This window comes from Eriocheir sinensis, chromosome 10 (assembly GCF_024679095.1).
Source record: "Eriocheir sinensis breed Jianghai 21 chromosome 10, ASM2467909v1, whole genome shotgun sequence".
Taxonomy (NCBI): Eukaryota; Metazoa; Arthropoda; class Malacostraca; order Decapoda; family Varunidae; genus Eriocheir; species Eriocheir sinensis.
The window spans coordinates 6,976,610-6,984,955 of record NC_066518.1 but is presented as its reverse complement, the minus strand read 5'-3'; positions in this window follow the sequence as shown (position 1 = coordinate 6,984,955).

Below are 8,346 nucleotides of genomic sequence, written 5' to 3'. Positions count from 1 at the left end.
TAAAAGGAAGACGAACAAAAAAAAAAAGAGAATAAAAAGGAAGGGAAAGGTCAGCGAAATAAATGCAGAGTAAAGAAATAATATAATGAAACGAACGATGCTAAAAAATAATGACTAATAAAAAAAAACGAAGAGAAAAAGAAAAGTGAGCCTGAAACGGAGGTGAAATATATGAAGAGTAAAAAATAAGAAATAAACGAATAGAGGATGACGACCAGGATTAAAAACGAAGGAAGGAAACACGTGAAACAGGACGGAAGAGAAAATGAACGTGGGAGGCGAGGATGTTTATGTAAAAGAGGAATCACAAGAGAGTTAGAGAATACAAATCAAAGGAAAGCAGAAAAGTAAAGGGAAGAAGAGAAAGAAAATGACGAAAATACCACTGAAAAACAATGCTGAAAAAAATAACACTGAAAAACAAAGCTGAAAAAAATAATACTGAAAAACAAAGCTGAAAAAATAGAAAAGAAAGAATTATGGAGAAGAACGAAGGAAAGAAAATAAGTGAGAAATATGGATGAAATTAGAACAGAGAACAAGAAGAGGGAAGATGACAAGGGAAGAGATGAAAAACTACTGAAAAAGAAATGCGAATAAAATACAGGGACATAAAAGAAAAGAAAGAAGAAGAGATATGAAAAAAAATAAAGGGATAAATGAGAAGAGAAGGGAAGCAGACAAGAGAAGCAAAAATACTGAAAACCAAAAGGAAGTAAATTAGAAGCAACGAAAGAAAGCGGAGAGAGGAGAGTGGAAGAATAAAGAGAAGAATAGTAAATGAAGGGAGGAGGAAGGACAAATAGATAATAACAAAGAAGAGAAGAATGGGGAAGAAACGAAAATAAAATAAGGAAAACAGTTGGAGAAGAAAAAAAAGAATCCTGCAGAAAGCAAAGAGGAGGAGGAGGAGGAGGAGGAGGAGGAGGAGGAGGAGGAAGGAAGGAAAAGGAGAAGAAAAAGACTGAAAAAGACAAGCGGAGACAGTGCAAATGAACGGACGAGGGAGAGAGAGTGAGAGAAAAAAAAGAAAAGAAAAAAAGAAGCTGTTGAAGTAAAGAAGACAAAAAAGGAGAGGAGAAGAAAAAGGGGGGAGGAGGAGGAGGAGGAGGAGGAAAGGAGTCTGATACGCTACAGGAAGTTAGTTTGCCTCGACACTCACGAGTCTGTGTGTGTGTGTGTGTGTGTGTGTGTGTGTGTGTGTGTGTGTGTGTGTGTGTGTGTGTGTGTGTGTGTGTGTGTGTGTGTGTGTGTGTGTGTGTGCTTGTTTGTCTCTGTTAAACGTCTTTCTTCTGCTTTTTGTTTGGGTTATTTTTTCCCTCATACAAAAATAAAACATTTCAACAAGTATGTGAATGTATGTATGTATGTATGTCTGCCTGTCTATCTATTTATCTATCTATTTATCTGTCTGTCTCCCTCCATAGCCCCTTTCCGTTCTCTTTTACCTCCCTCCCCCTCCTCTCCCCCTCCCCTCCTTTCCCCCTATTCCCCTCTCTCTCCCCCCATCCCCTCCTCCCCCTCCCCCTCCCCCCATCCCCTCCTCCCACTCCCTCTCCCCCCCTCTATCTATCTTTAGCATGTTTGATACAGCTTCCGAGGAAAATCTATTCTTCGTAATTGATGTTTTGCTCAAAGGGTCACGCACACGCCCACACACACACACACACACACACACACACACACACACACATGGGTGGATGAATGAATGAATGAACTTGTATGTTATTGCTTCTCTTCTTATTCCAAACATAGATTGCGTAGGAAGAGGAGGAGGAGGAAGAGGAAGAGGAAGAAGGAAGAAGGGAGAAGGAGGAAAAGGACGTGTGCGTGTGCGTGTGCGTGTGTGTGTGTGTGTGTGTGTGTGTGTGTGTGTGTGTGTGTGTGTGTGTTTAACTCTAATATATTGATGAAAGCAAGACTTAGTGAAAGACGACGAAAAAGAATATGAAAAGAAGATGAAGTAAATTTGAATGAGAGAGAGAGAGAGAGAGAGAGAGAGAGAGAGAGAGAGAGAGAGAGAGAGAGAGAGAGAGAGAGAGAGAGAGAGAGAGAGAGAGAGAGAGAGAGAGAGAGAGAGAGAGAGAGAGAGAGAGAGAGAGAGAGAGAGAGAGAGAGAGAGAGAGAGAGAGAGAGAGAATGAATGAATGAATGGAACTAAAATTAAACATGAGGGAGGAAGAGAGAGTGGGAGAAATGAGGGAAATAAGAGAGAGAGGGTAATATTATGTGTGGACCCGAGAGGAAGAAGGAAGAACGGACATGAGAGAAAAGGAGGAGAAGAAGTAAGAAGAAAGTGATGGTAAAAAAATAAAAGTGGTAGGAGAGAAAAGGAGAAGAGGAGAAACAGAAGTGGATGAAGGGGAGATAAAAGTGGAGGAGAGAAAGACAATGATGCGAGTGGAAGAATATAGAGGAAAGAAGGAGAGTGAAGAGACAAGAGGAGAAAGAAGAATAGGAAGAAGAGAATAAATGAATGAAGAGAAAGAGAAGTAAAAGACACATGAGAAGAGGAATAGGAGTGGAGGAGAAGAAAAGAGGAGGAGGAAGAAAAAGAAGAGGTGGAGGAGAGAGAAACACAGAGTAAGTAAATCAAAAGAAAGAGTGAAAAATAAAACATGTAAGAAAAGCGGTAAGGGTGGAGGAAGGGGGGAGGAGGAGGAGGAGGAGGAGAAAGAGAAGGAAGAAAAAAAAAGGAAAGTAAAAGAGGATTAGGTGGATAAATACATCAGATGAGAAAGAAAAATGTAGACAGTTGGAGAAAGTAGGAAAGGAGGGAAGGAGGAGAGATGGGGAGGGAGGAGGTTAGGTAAGGAGGGGAGGAAGGGAAGAAGGTAAGGAGGGGAGGAAGGGAAGAAGGAAAGGAGGGGGGAAAGGAGGAAGACAGGGAGGGAATGACTGATGTTGGAAGTGACAGGAAGGGGGAAGAGGTTGGGTAAGGAGGGGAAGGAAGGGAGGGAGGGAGGAAGGAAAGGAGGAAGGAAGCGAGGAAGGAAGGGAGGAAAGAAAGAAAGAGGTGTCGAGGAAAGGCAGAACAGTTTTACATTTTTATTATTCAAGGCAATTAATCACCAACACAGAGAGAGAGAGAGAGAGAGAGAGAGAGAGAGAGAGAGAGAGAGAGAGAGAGAGAGAGAGAGAGAGAGAGAGAGAGAGAGAGAGAGAGAGAGAGAGAGAGAGAGAGAGAGAGAGAGAGAGAGAGAGAGAGAGAGAGAGAGAGAGAGAGAGAGAGAGAGTATATATTATTAATCCCAGCAATAGCTAAATTAAAACCAATCTTCTAAGTAAACAACTCAATCATTAAATGCCATACTTTAATAAACAATAAACTAATAGAAGGCAGAAAAAATGAAACAAGAAGTAGTAGTAGTAGTAGTAGTAGTAGTAGTAGTAGTAGTAAAACAAGTGATACATAAACAAAACACGTACGAAACCTGTATACAACGCTGCCCCTGTAACTTTAAACCCAGTAATTTATCACGCTTACATCTTGCTCCGAGCGGAAGGGATTGAGGGAGGAAAGAGGAAACAGAAATAGAAATGAAAGGGAGAGGAATGGGAGAGGCGAAAGTGGTGGCAGGAGAGACAAAGAAATGACGGGAAAGAGTGTGGAGGGGAATGAGAGGGAAGGAAGGGAGGCAGAGAGTAAAGGCGAGAGGACAAGATAAAGGGAGGGGAGGAGGGAAAGAGAATGATGAAAAAAATGTGGAAGGGATGTGAATGGGAGACAGTAGTAGTAGTAGTAGTAGTAGTAGTAGTAGTAGTAGTAGTAGTAGTAGTAGTAGTAGTAGTAGTAGTAGAGGGAGGAGGAGGAGGAGGAGTATTCTGAGGATTATGAGATGGAGAAAAAACAGATTGAGGAAAACGACGAGGAAGCGGAAGAGGAAGAAGAGAAAACAAAAACAACAACTCTTAACAACTTTTACAGAGAAAATATCAGGTTATGAAAATACTTACAAAACACAGATATAACCTTCTCCTCCTCCTCCTCCTCCTCCTCCTCCTCCACTTCCTCCTCCTCCAGCTCTTCCTATTACAAGTGTTTTCAGCGGCCCTTGACTGCGTTTAAAACATTTTCCGGAGAGTTTGCATAAAATTACATCACTTTTGTACTCTTGAAACAAACAAGCGAAGGAAGATAACAGAGAGGAGGAGGGAGAGGAGGAACCGGGGAGAGGGGGAGGGAAGAGTGCGGGAGAAGAGAAGACAGAGAAGAAGAGAAGGAAAGAAGATCGAGAGGATAGGAGGTGCAAAGAAGAAACGCAGAGAAAGAAAGGAGAGAAAAGAGGGACGGAAGACAGACAGGAGGGAAAAACCGGAGAGGACTGACAGAAGACAGAGAAGAGATATGGTGCAGAGAAGAGAAGCAGAGAATAAAAGGAAAAGACAAGAACTGAGAATAGAGGGAAGGAGGTTAGAAGAGATGGGAAATAAGAGAGTTGGAAGGAAAAACAAGAGGATAGAGGAATGAAGAGAGTAGTTAAGATAGGAAGAGGGACAGAAAACAAAGAGGAGCACAGAAAGGAGTCAGAAAAGAAAAACGAGAGAAGAGGAACAGACAACAGAAGAAGAGGAGTACAGAAGATAGAGAAGAGAAGAGGTAAAGAAGAGATGAAGAGAAAAAAAGGAAGGTGAGAATTGAGAATAGGAGGAAAGAGATTAGTAGAGAGGAGAAAAGTAAGGGAGTAAGAAGAAAATAACAAAGGGAGAGAGATATAAAGGAATCAGAGAGAGAGAGAGAGAGAGAGAGAGAGAGAGAGAGAGAGAGAGAGAGAGAGAGAGAGAGAGAGAGAGAGAGAGAGAGAGAGAGAGAGAGAGCAGATGGGAGGAAGGTGAGGGCCCGGAGCCACACCTCTCGCCCCTGCCTCCCTGCATTATAAATGAGAGGACGCCCACCACTTTGATAGGAGGCGGAGGAGGAGGAGGAGTAGGAAGAGGAAGAGGAAGAGGAAGAGGAGGAGGAGGAGGAGGAGGAGGAGGAGAAATGAAGAGAAGGGAAGTTAGAAAGGAAGGAAGGAGGGAAGGAAGGATGTAACTAAGTAAGCAACGAAGCAAGGAAGGAAGGAAGGAAGGAAGTATAGAAGGAAAGAAGAAAGGAGGAAATTAATGAAGGAAACAAAGAAAGAAAAATAGAAAGAACTGAAGAACGGAAGGAAACGAAGGGAAAGTTGAAAGAAAGAAAGATAGAAAGCAAAAATGAACGAAGAAAGAACGAAAATAAAGAAGGAAGGACGTAAGGAAGGGAGAAAAGAAATAAAAGAACAAAAAAAGGAAATAAGAAAGAACAGATCTACAAAACGCGGGAAGGAAAAGTAAGGAAAGTAAAAGGAAGGAAGGAAAGAAGACGAAATAAAGAAAGTAGTAAAAAGAAAGAAAAGAAATAAAAAAAGAAGCAAAAGAATAAAGAAAGTAAAAGAAAGTAAAGGAAAAGTACAGACGAACAGAAGGAAGGAAGGACGGAAGGAGGGAATTAAAGAAGGAGGTAAGGAAGAGGGTGAAGGAAGGAAGGAAGGAAGGAAGGATATTGCAAGTGAGGCGGAAGAACCAAGTTAGTTTAGTTTTAGTGAAATAAAGATGGAAGTTAAAGTGTATACGAGTTTGTGCAATGGTCAGGGAGAGAGAGAGAGAGAGAGAGAGAGAGAGAGAGAGAGAGAGAGAGAGAGAGAGAGAGAGAGAGAGAGAGAGAGAGAAAGGAAAGAAAGAGAAAGAAAAAAAGAAAAAAGGAATAAAGAAAAAAAGAAAGAATGAATAAAGAAAAAGGGAAGAAAGAAAAAAGGATGAAAGAAAGAAAGAAAGAGAAAGAAAGAGAGAGGTAAAGACACAAAAAGAGTAGATCGAAGAATAAAGTAAAAAGATAGGACAGAAAAGATGGAAAAAATATAATGAAAAAAATAAAGACGACGCCAAAAACTGATTGTAAAAAACAGAAATATTCCAGATAAAGAAGGAAAATGGGAAAGAGAATGGGAGAATATGAGAGGACGGAAGTAAAAAAAAAAAAGGCACGTATGAAAAAGGTGGAACTAGAAAACACTAAGAGAGAGAAAGAAGAAGAAAGAAGAGAACGTAAAATGAGAAGGACGGAGGAAAACAAGGCGTGGCGGTCAAAGCCAGAGAAGTTTTAAGTTTCCCCTCGATCTCGCCCAGGAAAGAAAACGGAAAAATACAGGTGTTTAAAATGTTTAAAGGATTCAGTGATATTAATGCGGAAGATTACCTTATAATTGATCGATCAAACAGAACAAGAAGAAATAACAGTTTCAAGATAAGTGGTAAAAGATTCTCGTCGCACGAAGCCAAACACTTTTTCTTCAATCGAGTCATTAATGTTTGGAATTCTCTACCCTGTGATGTCATTGATAGCACAACGGTTACGGTCTTCAAGAATAGATAAGACAATTATTTTGAATCCAACCAGCAACTAAGATATTACTCACTGTTGTAATAACGTTAAGTTCTTTCGAATAGTGGTGTCCTTGTCCGTTTATATCGCCCGGTTAGTGGTAGTAGTATTGGTAGTTCTTTCCTCTTTCCTACACAGTTCCCATGCAGTTTTTCCATGCTGCATGGTTCTTTTTCCTTTCCTGGCAGCTTTGGCTGGTGGGGAGGAGTCTTCGTCTTTGCTATCCTTCATCTTCCACCTTTGATTAGATAGTTAGTGTAGCTTGTCACAAACAGCCTCGTAAGGACCATCAGGTCTGCTGTTGTTTGTTTGTTCTTTGTGTTGCTTTGTGTTTCTCCTTCTCTTCCTCCTCCTCCTCCCCCTCCCCCTCTTCCTCCTCCTCCTCCTCCTCCCTACCTGTGGCCTTGACTGAAGTACCAATATGCTCAGACACACGCGCGCGCGCCCGCCCGCACACACGCACAAACACACACACACACACACACACACACACACACACACACACACACACACACACACACACACACACACACACACACACAATCCCATTATAACGTACCTTCCATATCACTTTGAAGACTAAGAGATAGATAGATATATAATAATTAGATAGATAGATATTAATTAAGAGATGTTTATGTAAGAGGTGTCAAGGATAGGGATGATTCTCTCTCTCTCTCTCTCTCTCTCTCGCCTCTTAACTGGGACACGTGAACGTAGCCAGCGAGAAAATTAAATCAGCATAACAATATTAGTCAGTCTGGCGTACCTCTGTCAGTCTGCTTCTTTCTCCCTCCCTCCCTTCCTCCCTCCCTTTCTTCCTGCCTTCATCACTCTCTCACTCTCTTCCTCTTCTAACTTCCCTCCTTCCTCTACGTTCCTTCCTGCCCCTTTCACCTCTTTCCTCTTCGATCTTCCTCACCTCCTCTTTCTCCCTTTCTTCCTTGATTCCCTCCTCAGTCCCTCCCTACTCATTCTACCTTCCTTCCTGCCCTTCTCTCTCCCTACTTTTTTTCTTCCTTCCTTCCTGCCCTTTTCACCTCATTCCTCTTTGATTTCCTCCCCTCCTCTTCCTCCCTCCCTCTTCTTACTTCCCTCCTTCCTTTACTTTCTCCCTTCCCGCGGCCTCGCCTCACACGACTTTCTAATCAAGCTCATCCCTATACTGTCCAAATCCCTTATGCAAGAGTTAACCAGCATCTTCACTCTTTCATCCCTCACGCTGGTAAACTCTGGAACAATCTTCCTTCATCTGTATTTCCTCCTGCCTACGACTTGAACTCCTTCAAGAGGAGGGTATCTGGACACCTCTCCTCCCGAAATTGACCTCTCTTTTTGGCCACTCCTCTGTACTTTATTCAGGAGCAGTAAGTAGCGGGCTTTTTTTTTTCATTATTGTTTTTTTTTCACGCTCTTTAACCGTCTCCTTTGATGTAAACACACACACACACACACACACACACACACACACACACCAGATGACTTTAATTTTAAACTTTCAAGAAGAGAAGGTTTGTAAGAGGCGGCTTCTCCTCTTCCTGTTTGGTGAGGAGGAGGAGGAGGAGAAGGAGGAGGAGGAGGAAGAGGAGGCGGTGATTAATACTGGAAACGAAGATGGGCGGTCAGGAAGAGGAAAGGGGAGGAAGTGAAGAGGGAAGATAAAAGGAGAAGACAAGGGAAGATATGAGAAGAGGAGGAGGAGGAGGAGGAGATATTACTGTGCGTAGAGATTGATGGACAGAGAGAGAGAGAGAAAGAGAGAGAGAGAGAGAGAGAGAGAGAGAGAGAGAGAGAGAGAGAGAGAGAGAGAGAGAGAGAAACACAAGTAAATACAGAACACACAATCTCAGCAAGGCGGTCTTCTCTCTTAATTAAGAAACGGAAGTGACTGTCCTTTATGTACACACACACACACACACACACACACACACACACACACACAC